This window comes from Chelonia mydas, chromosome 1 (assembly GCF_015237465.2).
Source record: "Chelonia mydas isolate rCheMyd1 chromosome 1, rCheMyd1.pri.v2, whole genome shotgun sequence".
NCBI classification, from domain to species: domain Eukaryota; kingdom Metazoa; phylum Chordata; order Testudines; family Cheloniidae; genus Chelonia; species Chelonia mydas.
In genome coordinates, this window is record NC_057849.1 from 181493573 (window position 1) to 181511876 (window position 18304).

At 45.0% G+C, this 18304-nt stretch overlaps 1 protein-coding gene and 1 long non-coding RNA gene across 14 annotated transcripts in view; one reads left to right on the forward strand and one right to left on the reverse strand.

Moving 5' to 3' along the window:
• HTR1F (5-hydroxytryptamine receptor 1F) overlaps positions 1–18304 on the forward strand; it is a 187235-nt gene that overhangs the window by 151877 nt on the left and 17054 nt on the right. For 7 of the 9 annotated variants that reach the window (XR_006288008.1, XR_006288007.1, XR_006288006.1 and 4 more), the window contains one exon: positions 10379–10541. The gene's annotated coding sequence lies outside the window, so the exon portion shown is untranslated. The remainder of the gene's footprint in view (positions 1–10378; positions 10542–18304) is intronic. The other 2 variants (XM_043538402.1, XM_043538406.1) reach the window with 2 other exon arrangements.
• Positions 10925–18304, reverse strand: part of LOC122464117 — a 36666-nt gene continuing 29286 nt past the window's right edge. For 2 of the 5 annotated variants that reach the window (XR_006288009.1, XR_006288010.1), the window contains exons 2-3: positions 12527–12706; positions 10925–11046 (exon numbers count right to left, since the gene is read on the reverse strand). This is a non-coding gene — a long non-coding RNA (uncharacterized LOC122464117). Of the gene's footprint in view, positions 11444–12072; positions 12153–12526; positions 12707–18304 lie in introns of all 5 variants that reach the window. The other 3 variants (XR_006288013.1, XR_006288012.1, XR_006288011.1) reach the window with 3 other exon arrangements.

Consider the following 18304-nt stretch of genomic DNA (forward strand, 5'->3'; position numbering starts at 1 on the left):
GTAGGGGGCTTGGATAAGGGGCAGAGGGTTCCTGGGGACAGGGAGCAGGGGGCGGTTGGATAGGCTTGGGCGTCCTGGGGGGCCTGTCAGGAGTTGGGGGGTATGGATAGGGATCAGGGGACAGGGAGCAGGGTGGGTTGGGGGTTCTGAGGGGGAGAGTCAGGGGCCAGGCTGTTCGGGGAGGCATAGCCTTCCCTACCTGGCCCTCCATACAGTTTCAGAACCCCGATGTGGCCCTCAGGCCAAAACATTTGCCCACCCCTCCACCAGTCCAAGCCCACCATGTCTACATTGCTATCTTTAGCTCCTGTCAATCGAACTCGGCTCAGACTTGCTGCCGCAGGTGAGGTGTTTTTTTGTTTTTGAGGTGTAGACATTCCCTAAGTGGCCTCATTCATTGTACAGGGAGCCTGGACATCTAACTTGGGACTGTGGATTCTGTTAGGTGGCACAGCACCTACAGCTAGGTGTTGCAATGTTAAGCCTAACTGTCCTTTGTGCATTAACTTAGAGGTGGCCAATCTATGACAGGCAGTGCCTGCCCAGTGTTCAAGTGGTCTGCATAAACCTCACACGTTTTCCATCTGCTTTGATACTGTGTTTCATACCCATCTTCTTGAAATCTTGTCCTCCTTTGCTTTGCATGACTCAGGGCTAGCTACACTACATAACTTTGCTGGTGTAGCAGAATTGCAGTGCATACTGGCAAAAGCAGTTCTTTTGCCGTTATAGTTAAACCACCTCCCCCAGTGACACAGCTCTGCTGGCAAAATTTGGTAGTGAAGACCTGGACTCTTTCGCTCCAGGTTCTCTTCAATAACGCTAGTCATTCCAGTAGGTCCTCCCACAAAGCTATGTCCTTTGCTCACTCCTTTTCTTCCTCTACATACACTCTCTAAAGGCAGTATCCATTCATAAGGCTTTAACTGCCAGCTCTGTGCTGGTGACATACAGGGTTTACTCTCCACTCCTGACTTATTTCCATCCAGTCCTGCATCTCACCTTGTCTCTCCAATAGCTCCTGGATCTTGTTTTCTATGCAGGAGATCCATTTCCAATATGGTACAGTAACATTTATAAATTCTAAGTGAGTCATTGCAATAAAACTTAATTATGCTTGTATAGTTAAAAATATGAACATTCAAGAATAACATTACGTATTTTAGATTTATGTATGTAATCAGTATAGTTCATAAACACCAAAATGATTAGTTATACTGATACAAGTTTTCCACTCCACCAACACAGCACACTATAAGAACATCTAGAACTCTGGCTTATCCAGGTGTACCCAGGGAATATATTCCGTTAAATCTTTTCTACACATTCAGTAATAATTATATAAAATCAGGAGTATGCATCCAACAAGGTATATCCATTACAGAACAAAACAAGGGGGCGAAGTTAAGGCTGGGTGGGTGGTGTAATGGCAATGTTACCAACTAACAATTTTATCGCAAGTTTTACAAAAAATTTTCTTAAAGCCCCAACTCCTGTAGCCAGGTGATCACAGGAGAATCTCTGGGAAGGCGGCGGGGAGAGTTGAGTTGTGGGTAAAAGCTTGAAAATGCAACCCAAGTGCATACTAAAGGCTCAGAAACCAGAGGACCAATGAAAAGAACCCCAACATTTTGTTTTAAAATCTCATGACTGAATGCTTAGGGTTGGCAATGCTCAAATTAGGTGGAGTAAAGAAGGATGATACGGCAGCATAGAACTGGCGGGATCCCTTAATTGCTCATTTCCAGACTTGCTAACATTGTATATTCTTTGAAGCTGCAAATTGTATGTGAAGTTTAATTTTGTGGTACTGTTAGACTAATACCTTTGAAGCACTTTCAACCATAATTTCTTTTAGTAGGCGTACTAGACCTATCAGCGGCTGGGTAGCACCATTTAAAGTGTGGCAGGAGGCCTGCAGAGGTGTTGTCCCCAGGGGCAAGAGGTCCCGGGTGATGTTGGAGTGGAAGCTCACCCCGCAGTAGCTTCTGGCCTGGCTCCCTCTCCAGCGCATTGGCTCATACCACAGCTTATAAGCAGGGTCTTCCCCCTGCAACACTTCACCCCCCCTTTCTGCAGCTATGCCTATTAAATTGTTTGTGCACTAATTTTGCTGTTCCATAATGAAAGAGCGTTCAGCTTTGCCTTGCAGCATTAGTTGATTTTATTTGTTGACACATCCATATTGTCTATTATACATGGTTCCAGTATACTGAAGTTCAAGCTCTCTCTCATTTAATCAATTATTTTACCAAGGACTGAAGTTACAAGATAAAAAAAAAAAAACCTGGAGTCACATTTGTTCTTTTCCAATGCCTTGGGGGCTTTTTTTTGCTTGTTCGGTTGTTTTGTTTTCTTAAAAAGCAGCCATGGTTGAGTGACTGCAGTTGCTAACTCCCCTAGGAACTGACATGCAAATTAGATTGTTAGATCTTAGGAGCAGGGACTAGGTGTTTCTTAGGCCTGGTCTACACTACAAAGGTAGGTTGACTTAAGCCACTTTGTGTCAACCTAGTTGGGGCACGTGTCTACACTTAAATGTGTCTCCTGCCAACGTATATGCCCCATTACAGCAACACAGTACCACCACCTCCCCTAGTGGCATTGAGCCATAGTCTGTGTGTACTGAGGTCAACACAGTGCAAGAGTAGATGCTACATTACGATGTTAACCCTCATAGTCCTCCAGCAGCTGTACCGCAATACCCGATGCTGACTGCTCTGCTCACAATTGTGACCTCCACTGCCCCAGGGTCACAGAGACCGGAAGGGCCACCTCTCGTTTAGAGCCCCATGAATTTTTGAAATGCCTTTTCCTGATTGCCCAGCTTGGTGAGCACACGTAGCAGCTCTCCATTCTGGTGTGCAACTGCCCAGCTGACCATGCTGGCTACACGCTCCAAGCACACTCCAGTTTGGACTAAACAAGAGACATTGGGCCTGTGGCGAGAAGAGACAGTGCAAGCACCACTATGGATCCACCGTAAGAATGTGGACATCTACAAGCAGATTGCACGGGGGAGACAAGGTAAGGGATGCGGCAAGGATGAGCAGCAGTGCTGCATGAAAGCAAAGGAACTGCGGCAGGCATATAACAGAAGGCTACAGAGGCCAACATTCAATCCAGTGCTGAGCCTTTTGGCAGAGACCCCACTCCTATCTCACAGAGGCACTGTGGAGCCTGAGTTACAGGCCTGTGGCATGAACAGTGTGGAGGTGGAGGATGGTTGACATGCAAATTGGGAGGTGCAGCTGTGTCGTGAGCCAGGACCTGTTTCAGAGTAACAGCCGTGTTAGTCTGTATTCGCAAAAAGGAAAGGAGTACTTGTGGCATCTTAGAGACTAACCAATTTATTTGAGCATGAGCTTTCGTGAGCTACAGCTCACTTGACCTGTTTGAGACTCCACCCCAATGCAGTTAGTCCCAGTGCAGGGGAAGGAACACAGGCATGCACCATATGGGCCTGGGTGGCTTCAGGGCACTAGCAGCAATCGTGCTTTCTTTGCTTTTGTCCCCCTCTGGAGTGAGCGAGCAGCTGGAATCATCCCGGGCTGTGGGAAATGGTGCCAGTATTCATTGCCAGCACCCTATACTCATAGTTTCATGCAATTGAGCAATTCCCTCATTTTCCTCACTGCTGGCAGGCCATACTCAGCGGGGCTGGTGCTCTGAGTGGCACTGGGCACAAGCACTCCAAAGCAGAAGTGTCAATAAGCATGCCTTGTGTAAAGCTTCTGGGGAGGAAGGGAAGGAAGTTCTGAATCTTAACTTTTGACTTCTGTTGTGACAGTACTGACAGTGGTACCTGCAGGTGTTTTAGCTGCAGCTGCTGCCATTGCAGCGTTGAGGGATTTCCCCTCTCCACAGCTATGGAATGTCCGAGCCAGATAAAAAGGAGAAAGAAAAGGATGAGGGATGACTTGTTCAATGAGATCCTGTAAGACAGTGCGCAAAGGGCTTGGAGGGTGAATATTGCAGACAGTTTGAAGAGGTAGACTGGAGAAAGGCCCCAGAGTCTCAGCAGAAGGAGAGGGAGATGCACCAGGACATAATTTGGAATCACAGATGCTGCAGATTCTTGTGGCCCTACGTGTTCAACAATCACAGGTTCACCTCCTTTCGCAGTCCATGGAGAACTCCATTACAGCGCCTCCCTTCACACCCCTTGCCACTCTTCCACATTGCATTGGATGCAGGGAGAGGGGAAAACAGCGTTCACCACCTCTTACCTGTAAGTGGCTGCTCCGTGCAGGGGGCAGTAAGGGATGGGGATGGGGACAGGCAGCCCAGATGTGCCTACCTTTAAGATGGAATACAGGCACAGTATAGTATTTGGGGCGGGGGGGAAATCCCTGCTGCTGCCTGATTGGTTACTTCCAGTTCCCTATGGTGACCGGTTGACCGGGCAGTCCACAACCTCTGATGTATCTCTGAGGTTCTTCTATAGCTGAATCTTTCCTTGGTGCTGTCAAGGTGGCTGATATAGGGCTTCATGAGCAAGGGGTATTCTGCGTCCCCAGGATCACTTTGGGCATTTCAACATTGCCAATGGTAATCCACCCATGGGGAAAGGAAGTCCCTGATTGTAGCTTTCTGTATTCTTTAGAGATGCAAGCTTCATGCCCCTTCCCTGACCAGCCAGCAATGAAACATCCCTGGTAATCCACCAGTGCTTGAATAAGCATACAAAAGTAGCCTTTTCTTCTGACGTACGCTTGTGGCAAGGTGGTTGGGTGCCAAAATAGGGACGTATGGGTTGTCTGTTGCTCCACCACAGTTCAGGAACCCCATAGCTGCAAAACCATCCTGTGTCCTGCACATTGCCAAGAATCACTATCTTGCATAGCAGGAAACTATTTATTGCCTGACAACGGCTCCCACAGTGGAAGTTTCCACAGTACGATCTCCAGTCGCATCTCCATTGTCAGTGCAGCTCTCATTCTCCTGTCCCTGAGCATTCATAAGTTCTGCAGCCACTGCTCATCATTCCAGGCCTGTGTTATGAGGCAACCCCACCACTTACTCCACGTTTCTGAGGCCTAGAAGCAGCACTCCACCATCTGCAGCTGCTCTGAGAATGCCACCAGTGACTTTGAATTGATTCTTGCTGTGTCCCAGAGCAATCTGTCCTCCAAGAAACTGTTATGCTCTACACTGATGAGGTTCTCCTTACGGCTCTGCAAACTCCAGAGGATCACACACCCTGTGCTTGCAACACTTATAAACAATCATGCAGAGCTGTGCAGACTCCAGGCTTCTGTCAGAGATGGTGGATGGCAAGGAAGGCCATGCGGGTTAATGAGATATTTAACAAAGGCACCAAACTTATTGAGGACATTATGGGATGGAGACAATTGCATGCTGGGAAGTTGACCCCTTGTTCCCAGTCACTCCTGCGTGACTTGCTTCTGTCCCACCATGCATTGCCAAAACTTCCCAAACCACACTGCACTGGCAGGTTGCACACTGGGATACCTACCCATGGTGCACTGGCACAAGCAGTCCTAGTGAGCACACACACTGCCAACACAAAGAGCCGAGTGTGCACAAGCAATATACTAACTGCAGCAACTTTATGCGGACTTAACTTGCAGCAACCAAAGTCTGTGGTGTAGACATGGCCTTACAGTGCCAAGCACAATGGGGCCCTGATCCTTACAGAGGCCAGTGGGTACTACTGTAATACCCAAAACAAGTCTTACTACAAATCATCAGTTTTCCCAAGCATCTCCTCATCTTTTTATTCTGTAATCAGCAGCTTCTGCATGTTGACAAACTCTTTGTTACTTCAAAATGTTCAATCCTCTTTTCCTTATATTGTTAAAGGCTGATCAGAAAGGAGCTGGTCAGTTGTTTAGCCATCTTGGACTTACTGATTTTTGGCTCCCTCATTTTGTAGTGGGGTCTGCATTATCTCTGGTATTTTTTTTTTCTTCGCTTTCGGATTCACTTAAACATTTTCAACAAACCCAGCTGTGAAATTTGTGTGTGCTGTCTTGCACCAAAGTGAAGCATTTCAAAGAAATATTGTGCAGTATAGAAAATGTCCGTTCTTTTTAGCTTCTAATGTCCAGAAAAAACAAAGCTTGTGAAATGATCATTCCTTTTCATTAGAATTTTCTTATGCAACAGGCTTTGAAAGTCTTCATTAGATCTAAAGATAACAGCCTCAGACTACCCAAGAATTTTCTACTTAGGCGGCTTAAAAGGGTGTGGGGAAGCAGTCTACAGGCATCCTTGACAGTCCAAACATAAAGCAGAATTTAAGCTTTCTTGTCTTGAGGTATTTAAAGGCTTTGCTATTGGCACTCTTCTGAATATCTTCTAAAAGATCACACTAGTAAGGTTTCTGAAGTAAAAAAAAAAAAGTATAAAAACTTGCAATACACTTCTAGAGGTAGTTTTATCCTATGGCTACAATATGACTGGAGATTTTAGCAGTTCTAATGAAGCACAGGTTTCCTGGTTTGTGTGTATGCCATTTGAAGTTGTGCAAATGGTGTTAGACAATCAGCAACCTGTTTTGATTCCCCTAGACAATAATAAAGTTGTTTCTCATTATTAATTCTGAATCATCAGCTTAAATTTTAAGTCTTTCATTGTCATCTATGCCATGTGTCACACGTATGTTAGAAAATTATGCAAAGGAAAAGGCTTTGTGTGACAGTCTGTTATTTTCCTATCAGAAATGAAAATGAGTTCACCAAGCACTAGAAGCTTAAAAGGCCAGATTTAATAATCAAAGTGTCTCCAACAGAAGGCCTGACATACCCAGAAGTGAGACTAATACAGAAAAGTTCCTGTAGAAAATAATTCTTACCTGTTTCTTTGGTCTACATTCAGATACCATTTCCTGCTGGTATTACTCCTCTTAAAAGCAAACTTTTGTACAAAATATATTTCCATGAATTAGAATGTGTTACCCATTCTAACTGTGGCATTTCCCACCTGTTTCCAGAGAAAAATAAGCTATGTCAGCAAAAGCACCTTTATGTCAGTGTAACGGTCTCTGCACTCGGGCTTTTGCCAGTATAGAAATGTCGTAAATTCAATCAATCACACCCCTAACAGACACCATTATACTGGCAAGTTTCTAGCGTAGGCTAGACCTTAATCTACCAAAAAAGCAATTGCTTTCCAGGAAGCAAACCCTAATATGGGGTCTAGACAGAGTCTAGTCACTGTTTTTAGGACTGTCCCTCTAAGGCACATTCCCAGGCTCAGATCACTTGTTTAACTCCCTTCCCGGGGACATGGGATACACCATAAAGGTGGGTTAGACTGTCAGTGGAAGACCTCCCGAGCCTTCCCCCAATCCCGCTCTTGGTTGCTTATGCACAACTTCTCCAAAGTTGCACCTAGGCTGTGGCCCCACGGTTACTAGTTTAACTCCTTCGGGGTAACGTGGCAGAAAGACAAGGAACACAGGTGTAGTAGAAGAATTTCTTAACAGACAACTCCCTCTTGGTTAGAAAATGCCAATTTGCTGAAATCTAAACGCTCTACAGGTTTGTGGTGATTTTTGACGAAACTTTTGACAGAAACCTGCCTGTTCTTTGGCCAACTCACCCAGCTGCTTCCCTGGCAGCACAGGCTTTCGGGAGCCCAGGGAGCGTGGGAAGCATATTTCATTTGGGAAACATTCCCAGTGTCAAAACATGTCATCCTTTCTGAAACAAAATTTTGGAATTTGACTTCCACACAAAAAGGTGAATGTTTTGGCTTTTCATCTCAGGTAGGGTGGGACTTTTCCAAAACCTCAGCATTTTTCACAGCCAATTCTATCGGTGAGTCTCATTCAAAGGCTATAGCTCCAGATTGCTCTCACTGATGGGACTTCTGCGAGGCATCAAACAGCTTTCCCAGGCAGGAAAACTGTTTAGAATGCAATACAACAAGCTGCCCTTGGGCAAGTTCACATTTTGAAATCACCATATCCCTGTCTGTCTCACATGAATGCTTACAGAACCTGTAAAATGGACACCATCGCGAGAGAGGAAAGCTTACCACCATATAAAAAGTCCAAGTCAATAATATTAGCGATATTAGACAATGATGAAGTTAGAGTAAATAAAAAGGGACAAAACTACGAGATGACACACTTGTGTGATACGATTTGAGAAACGTTATGTAATCTTATTAGTGGTGAGCTGGAGCCGGTTCGCTAGAACCAGTTGTTAAATTTGGAAGCCCTTTTAGAACCAGTTGTTCTGTGAGGGACAACCGGTTCTAAAAGGGCTTCTAAATTTAACCAGCCAAAAGTGGCGCCTTAGACGCCGACTCCATGGGTACTCCAGCCCTGGAGCACCCAATGGGAAAATTTGGTGGGTGAAGAGCACCCACCAGCAGCTCCCCGCCCCACCCCCCGGCTCCAGTTCACCTCTGCTCCGCCTCTGCCTCCTCCCCTGAACGAGCCACCCCGCTCTGCTTCTCTGCGCCCACCAGGCTTCCCGCGAATCAGCTGGGGCAGGCTGCGGCTTCCTGCTCAGGCCCAGGAGGTGGAGGGGAGTGCGAGGAGGGCCACCCGTGCCGCAGCAGTTAACCCGTGGGCGGGGGGGGGAGCGCAGGGGAACCGCTCCCCGCCCCCGCTCACCTCCGCCACCCTCGGCCTGAGTGTGAAGCCACCGCCTGCTTCTCTGCCCTCCCAGGCTTCTTGCCAGAACAGCTGATTCGCAGGAAGCCACGGTTGGGGGGTGGGGGAGCAGAGTGGGGCAGTGCATTCAGCAGAGGTGAGGTGATATGGGGCTGGGCGTGGGCTGAGGAGCTGCCAGTGGGTGCTCCAGTCTTGGAGCACCCAGGGAGTCGGCGCCTAAGGTGTCACTTTTAATGTGATCAGTGTGGGAGCGACTGCTCCCAGGAGCCAGAGGGACCTGCCAGATGCTTCCTGGGAGCTGCACCAGGTAAGCACCTCCGGGACTCCCCACCTCGCCCCCCGGCGGGTGCCTCTGGCTCTTAGGGGTGGGGTGGGCACCCACTACAGTGGCCCACAATACCCTGCTGCCCAGTTCAGGGGACAGGGCTCCGGGTGGGAGAGGATGGGCAACGACCCCCTCGTGGGGTGAGGAGGGAACCCGTTAAGATTTAGGCAGCTCATCACTGATGCTTATGGATTATGATTGTCTATAAAGGGAGCAAAGTGGGGATTGTACATACAAATTTTAACTTTGGCGTTTTCCAGGGTTAACCATACACTGCTTAATGTTCTCCTGTTTTGCACAGAACAGTTGAATACTGGCATGCTCGTTTTTGCTTGTGACCCCCAATAGAATACTTATGAGAGCAGCTTTATCTCAAAGGTATCTTGGTGAGCAAATAGAATCTTTCTGGAGGGCCAGTCAATATTCTGAAAGTGCAGCTTTCTAATTCTGTAGACTGAAATATATGGATCTTTGCCAGTTACGGGGTTGTCTGTGCCATGTGTTGTGTAAATAGAGCTCATTTGTTGCCACTTGAATGATTTAAACTGCCCAGATTTTTATAGATCAGACCGAGAAACACATGTTTTAAGGAGCCAAGACTCCACTGTGTTCAGTTAAGTGTTAGCCGGTCACATTTGACATGCTGCCGTGAATTATTAATGTACATTTGCTAGAGGCTTAGGCAGTGAGTGCACATGTTTTATAAAAGTCAAAGTAGATGTTCCACCAACATATTTAACTAAAAAGGACCATCTTTCCTTACCACCACCTTCGCAGGTTGGGGACCCCTTATTCGAAGTCAAGTGTTCCCAACTCCCTTGTGTGTGTGTGTTCAAAAGGTTGACAGAGGATACTTGGACATGAAGGATAAGGTTGGGAGTGGGAAGAAAAAGTGTCTTTGCTTTAGCTGATAGTGCCTTTCATGACCCCCTAGGGTTCACAACATAAATCAAGATGTTTTATGGTATGTCCACTCTTCAACCATCCCTGTTCCAGTTCAGTTGAGAATTGTGAGGGGCAGCCTCCTACACAGGGTAAAGTAACTCAGGTGGTTTACATAGATCCAAGTTTCACAAACAGTGATCCATGGACCATGGAGGGCTGGTTGGTTAACAGGACCTGGCTCTCCTCCTTGTTTTTTCTCCGCAGGCTTAGAACAGATGGCACAGGGAGATGAAACGAAGAGCAAACACAGCGTGACTAATTTTTTTTCCCCCAAAAAAGAAACAGTCAGGCATGCATAAATAACTTTCCCAGTATTATTATTCCCTGTAAGCAATTGCTGTCGTTGCCACTGCGGTGGGAGGGGAGATGAGTCAGACTATCACAAATGTGAGGGGCAGTGTCCCTGAGGCACTATCTCTCATAAGAGCCCATCCAGGCTAAAATACCAAACAGTTTGAGAATGCTTATTGTACACAGTTATCACATTCTTGCTTGAAGATGCTCTTTTGTTACAGATGGAGAAACATGGAGCAGTCACTAATCCCTGAAAATTACCCCAGCAGGCACTCCGCCACTCCGGAGAGGTACATGTCTGAGGAGACTAAGAAAAGACTGTCATGAAAAGACAGCCAGGGTTACAGCACTCCATAGTACCCACAGCTTCAGTAAAACATGAAGGTGAGTTCACTAGCCATCTGTGAGTGCCTCGGTTCTTTTTCTGTTGGCTGAAAGTGAGCATTTAAAGAGCTGTCTGAAAAGGAACACTTTTTACAGTGTGTCTGCCCCAACACACATTGATGAGAAATTTGTTAGCTAGATTTACAGACCTATTATATAGATACAAAAAATACCTGAAGAAGGTTTGTTATACATCTAGTATATTACCCTGGAGTGTGGTAATTATCAGAGTGTGGTGGACTTCAAGTCAATAGCCCTTGGATTTGTACATCTTGCATGGGAGGCATTCTCAGGGGACTCTACCCTTTACCTTCACCTCTTGGTACACTGGCTTTCAGAGGCCATGCAATGTGCTGCTGTTACTCAGGCTTATCACAAGAGGGTGGTTTGATGATGAAGTTCTTTATTATCTTTAGTTGACACTAGTTCTGCTGATACGTGTGTGGTTTTACAGTTATTTTTGGTGTATGGGCCTAGAAGGCCACCATAGACCCATTTCTGCAAGCTGAAAGGATAAATAATTCCAGTTAAGTGAGGCTCAGCTGTGAGAGCTAAATTGGTTTTGCAGTATTGTTCTTCTAGCTGGCCAGTAAATTTTAGGTCCAAAATCTACTACCTAGAAATGCAGACAGCAGCCGATGTGCCCTTGAACATTCCTCCAAATACCAGCAGGAGAAAAGCTAATAGCAGAGGGGTTTCCCCCATCTGGTTAAAGCCAGGTTCAGCTTCAGTACCTGCCTCAAGAATATTTGTTTTAAAGCTATTTGTGGAGTGTTTCACTTTGGGCTGCTTCAAAGGTTATCATCTTTGTTTTTTAAATCAGATGACGTAGAAGGTGTTTCTCTAGAAATGCAGGCAGCAGGAGAGGTGTCCTTGAACATTCCTCAGACTACAATACTCTGCTTAAAAAAAAAAGGCAAATGTTACTGGATAGCTTACTTTTGAGCAGGGTAGTTCACACTGAAGAGAAGACTGGCTCTGGTCGGGATGCCGTGGATGGCAGCTTCCTGACCCCCCAGTGCACAGATACCTCATATGTTCTCTGTCACTCCTTGTCCAGGGGTAGAATTGTATGATACCTGAGGACCATGGGAATGGCAGTGTCTCCCAATCTATCACTATTTGGCTAAGCGTTACCCTTTTCTCCCACCTTACATTGGGAGCTGGGTCTTAGGCAGGTGTGGGAACACAGTGATGAGTAGGTTTGTGCCTCCTCAATAGAAATATTGTGGGGGCTGCTCTGTGTTTCTGCCCCCCCCCCCCAATCAATCACACACCGCCCCCTGAGGCCCAAGCCCTGCCTCATTCTCAGGAACTGGGAGCAGCTATCCCCAGACAACCTAACCTCCCCTCCCGTTTGACACTCTGACCCCACATTCAAAGCGAGCTTCCACTGCTTCTGGGATTGATCACTCCAGGATGGAAGTGTTCTTGCTCCGGAGTTGCCAGGCTCTTCCCCCTTTGCTATTACAGTGGTACACACCAGAAACTAGTGAGCACCAGACTGAAGGTCAGGAAGGAGTTTACCTACTTGGCTTAGTCCAAAAGGATTCTTTGCCTTCCAGTAAATTCCCATCATCCCTTCTGTTGGGTGTGGTCCTCACTGGGCAACTGCCATTTGGATGACAAAGATTTTTGTTTTGTAGATGTCTGGGCATGGGGATGGTCAAAATGCATCAGGCCCATTTTCAAAAGTGAGTTAGGCTTTTAAGTGCCATGATAATTTTATCTTTTATTTACAAAAACTCATTTTAGGGCTGGTCTAAAATATTGCTGTAAGTTATGTCAACTTTAGTTACGTAACTGGCATAACTTATCGCAGTGTAGACACCACTGTAAGTCTACCTATGTCGACAGGAGACACTCTCCCATCGACTTAGCATGTCTTCACCAGACCCATTAAATCGACACCGCTGCATTGATTTCAGGTAGCGTAGACATGGCCTTAGTTTAGATACCAGTGGGTGATTAGGTATTGAACTTACCTGATATCCAGAAACCAGGCTTAGTTCATCTACATCCTGGACCAAAGAAGCTAGCAATAGGACCAGCAGGAGGGCAGAATAGACCTTCATACGGGTATGGAGTCTTTCCTGGAGGGAGAGTAGTATGCAGGATTGACTCCTAAGGTATTGGGGAGACATGGCTGTGCCTTAGGATGGGTCCTGTAGGGTTAAGAAGGAAGAAAACAAGCCAGTTGGAACCAAGAGGTCCCTGGGTCACACTTCCTTAAGACATAGGGACAAGGTGTCCAATTAGTAGTTTGAGTTTATCATTCTCAGGCCAAATTAAGCTGGTCTAAATAAAGTTATGGACAAGAGCTTTCTACATTATATTAGTAAGTTTTTAATATATGGAGCAGAAAAGGGGGTATTTAAACTGCGGAGATTAATAGCCTCATTTTAGAGAGAAATTCTCTCCTACAGCCTTTTCAGCCCTAAAAATGTCCAATTAAAAAAAATACCTGTATCAGCTTCTTAATACAGTATCGGTTGCAGCCAGAAAATAGGGAATATTACTTTTAGGGAAAAAGACAGACTTAAACCTTTGAAGTATATTTAACCAGGCAATTTAGTACCATGCGGTAAAATATTTTCTGATTCCTGCTTCATCCCTTAAACAAAAACTGAAATCCCCCTCACCCACACCAACAACTGCATTTAAGCTGATAGGGTGGGGTGACATATCATGCAATATAGTTCTCTGAGCCCTGCCATCAGGAATTGCATATACCTTGTGATATCAATAAATGTGAGGAGATCCCTTTGTCTTAGAAATATATTGCAGATAGTTTCTACTCATTTTAAATGTGTTCCACTTGCAAATATTTTATTCTACGGTATGTTGACTCTAAACATATTACGTTGTCAACAAAATACATTGTCTACAAAGATCCTGTCTAGTTCTTTGGGTTTTTTTAAGTTGCTGTTGCTATGCCAGAAGTACAGCTGGTGCTTTACAGGAAATACAAAGAGAAGGAGCTTGATCCTCTTCTGTGCTGACCTCAGTCTGTGCAGCTGGTTGGGAGGCCGCTTTCAACCTTCCCTGATCCAATGGTCAGCTAGTTTCTGTAACTTCTACCAGTTGTTCCACTAGTCCAGGACAACTAAAGCACAGTGCCTTCCAGCCCTAGCTCACCCCAGCATTCCCTCTACACCGCATGGGGGAAGCTGGTGGTGCAAGTTTCTGGCCCTGTGCGTCTGTGCTTTTCAACACTGGGGGATTCCTCTACATCAGAAGCTCAAAACTCCCTTCTAGGCTGTTAAAGTCTAAACAAAGAGTTTAGTGCTCTATAATATCAGTCAGCTAGATTATAAACAGAAGAGACAGCAGGGATGGTCACTGTTGGGAAACATGAAGATACAAACTCACATGGAATAGTGAGATTAATTCTATCTGTTGCTGTACATCCAAAGTTACTAGCAACGATAGATACTCCCCCTATAAGGGTAAAACATTTAGATGAAACTTCTTAATGCATCAGTAAATTGCATGTCTGATGTACATAAATAGACACATAGTTTGCGGAGTAAAATGCTCTGTGGGTTTCCTGTAGGTGCAGGTAGGGTAACCAGACAGCAAGTGTGAAAAATCAAGACAGGGGCTTGGGGTAAATGGTGCCTATATAAGAAAGACCCAAAAATCAAGACTGTCCCTATAAAATCAGGACATCTGGTCACCCTAGGTGCAAGCAACCTACTGAATGATATGCCATGACTCAAAACAGTCATTTGCCGCATCAAAGGACATTCATAAAGGCACTCAACCAGAAGTTGCCTTAGCTAGGACTGCGTATGTGGTTTGGTTCACCTTGAGGCATACCATGTCCGCTGTAGAAAAGAACAAGCTGAAACCTGTATTAGGAGCCCAATCCTACAACCCTGACTCACATGAGTCAAGTCTGCAAGCTCAGGCCCTTTATTTGCCAAGAAATGACTGAGTAAACTTCTCTTGCAGATGTGGTGCCAAGTAACAGGGCTTACACATTTGTAAGCCATTAAAGACTATGCACTATGAATTGTATGTAGCAAGTTAAAAAAAAGGAGTACTTACGGCACCTTAGAGACTAACAAATTTATTTGAGCATAAGCTTTCGTAAGCTACAGCTCACTTCTTTGGATGCATGCAGTAGAAAATACAGTGGGGAGATTTTATATACACAGAGAACATGAAACAATGGGTATTACCGTACACACTGTAACAAGAGTGATCAGGTAAGGTGAGCTATTACGGGGTGGCGGGGGAGGAGAGAACCTTTTGTAGTGATGATCAAGGTGGGCCATTGGCATCTTGGGAGACAGGCCAGTCCTTGCTTACAGACAGCCCCCCAACCTGAAGCAAATATTCATCAGCAACCACACAACAGAACCACTAACTCAGGAACCTGTCCTTGCAACAAAGCCCGTTGCCAACTGTGTCCACATATCCATTCAGGGTACATCATCCTAGGGCCTAATCACATCAGCCACACTATCAGAGGCTCGTTCACCTGCACATCTACCAATGTGATATATGCCATCATGTGCCAGCAATGCCCCTCTGCCATGTACATTGGCCAAACTGGACAGTCTTTACGTAAAAGAATAAATGGGCACAAATCAGACATCAAGAATTATAATGTTCCAAAACCAGTCGGAGAACACTTCAATCTCTGAAACGTGTCAATCTCTTTGGTCACTCGATTACAGACCTAAAAGTAGCAATTCTTCAACAAAAAAAACTTCAAAAACAGACTCCAACGAGAGACTGCTGACTTGGAATTAATTTGCAAACTGGACACAATTAACTTAGGCTTGAATAAAGACTGGGAGTGGCTGTGTCATTACACAAAGTAAAACTATTTCCCCATGTTTATTCCCCCCCCCCCACACACCCCCGGTTCCTCACACGTTCTTGTCAACTGCTGGAAATAGCCCACCTTGATTATCACTACAAAAGGTTTTATCATCTCCCCCCACCCCCCTTGCTGGTAATAGCTCCCCTTACCTGATCACTCTCGTTACAGTGTGTATGGTAACACCCATTGTTTCATGTTCTCTGTGTATATAAATCTCCCCACTGTATTTTCTATTGTATGCATCCAATGAAGTGAGCTGTAGCTCACGAAAGCTTATGCTCAAATAAATGTGTTAGTCTCTAAGGTGCCACAAGTCCTCCTTTTCTTTTTGCAGATTCAGAGTAGCAGCCGTGTTAGTCTGTAATATGTAGTAAGTTGTTTAGTATAAAGGATGCAGTAGAGGATAAATATTTCCTGGAGTATAATACTTGCAAGGCATAACAGAGTTAAACGTAGAGGTATGGCTCTCCCAGCAACATATCCCTGTGGTGTATGTGTTTGTTTGGACATGCTGTTTACTGCAATACTTTAATATACCTGCAGACAGGAAGCCAAGATGAAATCATGGGGAAAAACTTGCAATCAACAAGGTTTCTCCCAGGATTGTTAGTGTTTATAGCAGGAAAGTAAAATAATTCCATAACTCTGGATAAACCTTCACCTTGGAGGTTAACCTTAATCTATAACACTGAGGGTAGAGGGTATAACCTTCTCAAAGGCATCCTGAACCCATGTCCCACGAACACCATGTTAAGTTTTCTGCATCAAATGTAAACATGGGTGGGGTGTGTTTTTTGAGGGGGGGTAGAGGGGGGAAGGGGAACTCCTGTACAAAATTGAGAAATTGTGCCCAGTTCTTGTTTTTTTTGGCTCCCCAACAGACAGATTTGGTATGTCACATCTGTTAATACACCCCATTATATGCATCTTTTCTTGATTACATTGTACTGTATATGCATTTTCCATATGCATCCTACATATTGCCAGTATGGTAAAATGCATGTACTCACATAGTAAAACACCGTACCTACTGTCATATTACACTACAAGCCATTGCAGTGCAAAATAATAATAATGGCCTTTCCTAGAACTGGATGCTTCTTCAGGGCAGCAGTATTAGTATCCACAGTAACAACGGATTCAAATGTGAATGTTGTTAGTGACTTGCAGCTTCTCCACCCCCCTCCCCACACACATAGGGTTGAGAGAGGCTCTGGTCTAAGTGCCAGAAACTTAATATCAATTGAATTAGCAAATTCATGTTTCAATAGCAGTTTTGTAAAATACTCTTAATTGCATTAACGTTTATTGTGGCAGGGAAAATACAAAGCTAACTGGCAGGGCTTCTTGAGCTGATTCTGAGGAAGAACATAATGCAATACCCTGTAGCAGATGCTGTAAGTCTTTCAAATATCTGCTATTGTCTTTTACCCTTGCCCTTTAAAAATGGAACACAGTTCTTTACATGTGAAAATCTCTCCATGCAGCTCGTATACCATTGACTAATGGATACTGTAACCTTGGTCCCCCTCTTAAAGCATGGAGTTCAAGGCCACTTTTGTCAAGCTTGCAAGAAGCTTGGATTTTGAAAGTAATTTTGTATAAGTACATAGAGTGTGTTGCTTTACTGTCTCCGTAATCACTTTTACCATGTGAACCCTCTTCAATACAGCATGAACACAGATGGTTTGTTTTGACTCATCCACAGATGAAGAGGCTCCCATAAAATGCTCTGTATGTTGTGTAAGGACCTATGTCATAAATAGGGCCTTGCATGCAGCCTCTGCACTGTGATAAATTTTCATGCAGAGACCTGGAAGTTGAAGTTGACCACTCACACAAGTGTGATCCCATCGCAGTAACAACAAAGCCTGCACTTAGCCCTATGTTCAGTAATATTAAAGCATCTAGAAACACCAACTGAGATTAGCTTCATTGTAATAGGTAGTGTACACTTTTCAGGGCAAGGACTATGTAGATAGGAAAGGGTGGGAGAATGGAAATAGTGTCAGAGGGGGTCAGGAATTTTTCCTTCCTGGAGAATGCAGATTCATCATAGAATATCAGGGTTGGAAGGGACCTCAGGAGGTCATCTAGTCCAACCCCGTGCTCAAAGCAGGACCAATCCCCAACTCACTCATCCCAAGTAGGGCTTTGTCAAGCCAGGCCTTAAAAACCTCTAACATCAAAACTATGTTTCATGAAAGCCTCTCTGTTTCAATGAAATTATCAGGAAGATGTCTCAGTTCCAGAATGGAATTCCTGCTGCAAGTGAGAGGAGAACCCAGAATCACCAATAGCCTAGGGCACTCACCTGGGATCCGGCTCTTCCACATCCCAAGTCCCTGCACTGCCTGATTAAGAGCAGGGACTTTGAACCTGGCTCTCCCAGCTCAATGCCCTAACCACTAGACTATTGACTATTCTGAGGCAGGTATCTTGGTGCATGATTCATGGTTTTTCCACAAAAATTTTTTAAAGGGCTTTGTTCTGATCTGAAATAAAAACAAGTTTTGAAACCTCTCTTTTACAAAATGGAATTCTTGTTTCCCAGCCATGCCTACCCATCACCATTGTGCTTTAGTTTCCCTGAGAGATTGTGACTTTCCCAAATTCACACAAGAAGCTTGTGGCGGAGTGAGAAGTTGATTGATTTGAATTTAGCATATTGATACCCAAGGCTAACACATCCTGGAAGTGTCTATTATACAGTGTGCTAGCTGTTCAGAGCTGTCCAGTGCCCAGCTGGGCCTGTATAAATTCCAATGACTTAAACAGTATAGGGGAAATTGCTATTAACCTTGCTGTTGAAACTGACCCCATCCCATTCTGCGGCAAAATCTATGCGCTATATGCAACATATGCAAAAGCTGTAACGCAAGAGGCCCACAGGCTGTATCCTCTAAGACTTGGCTTAAGCTAAAGC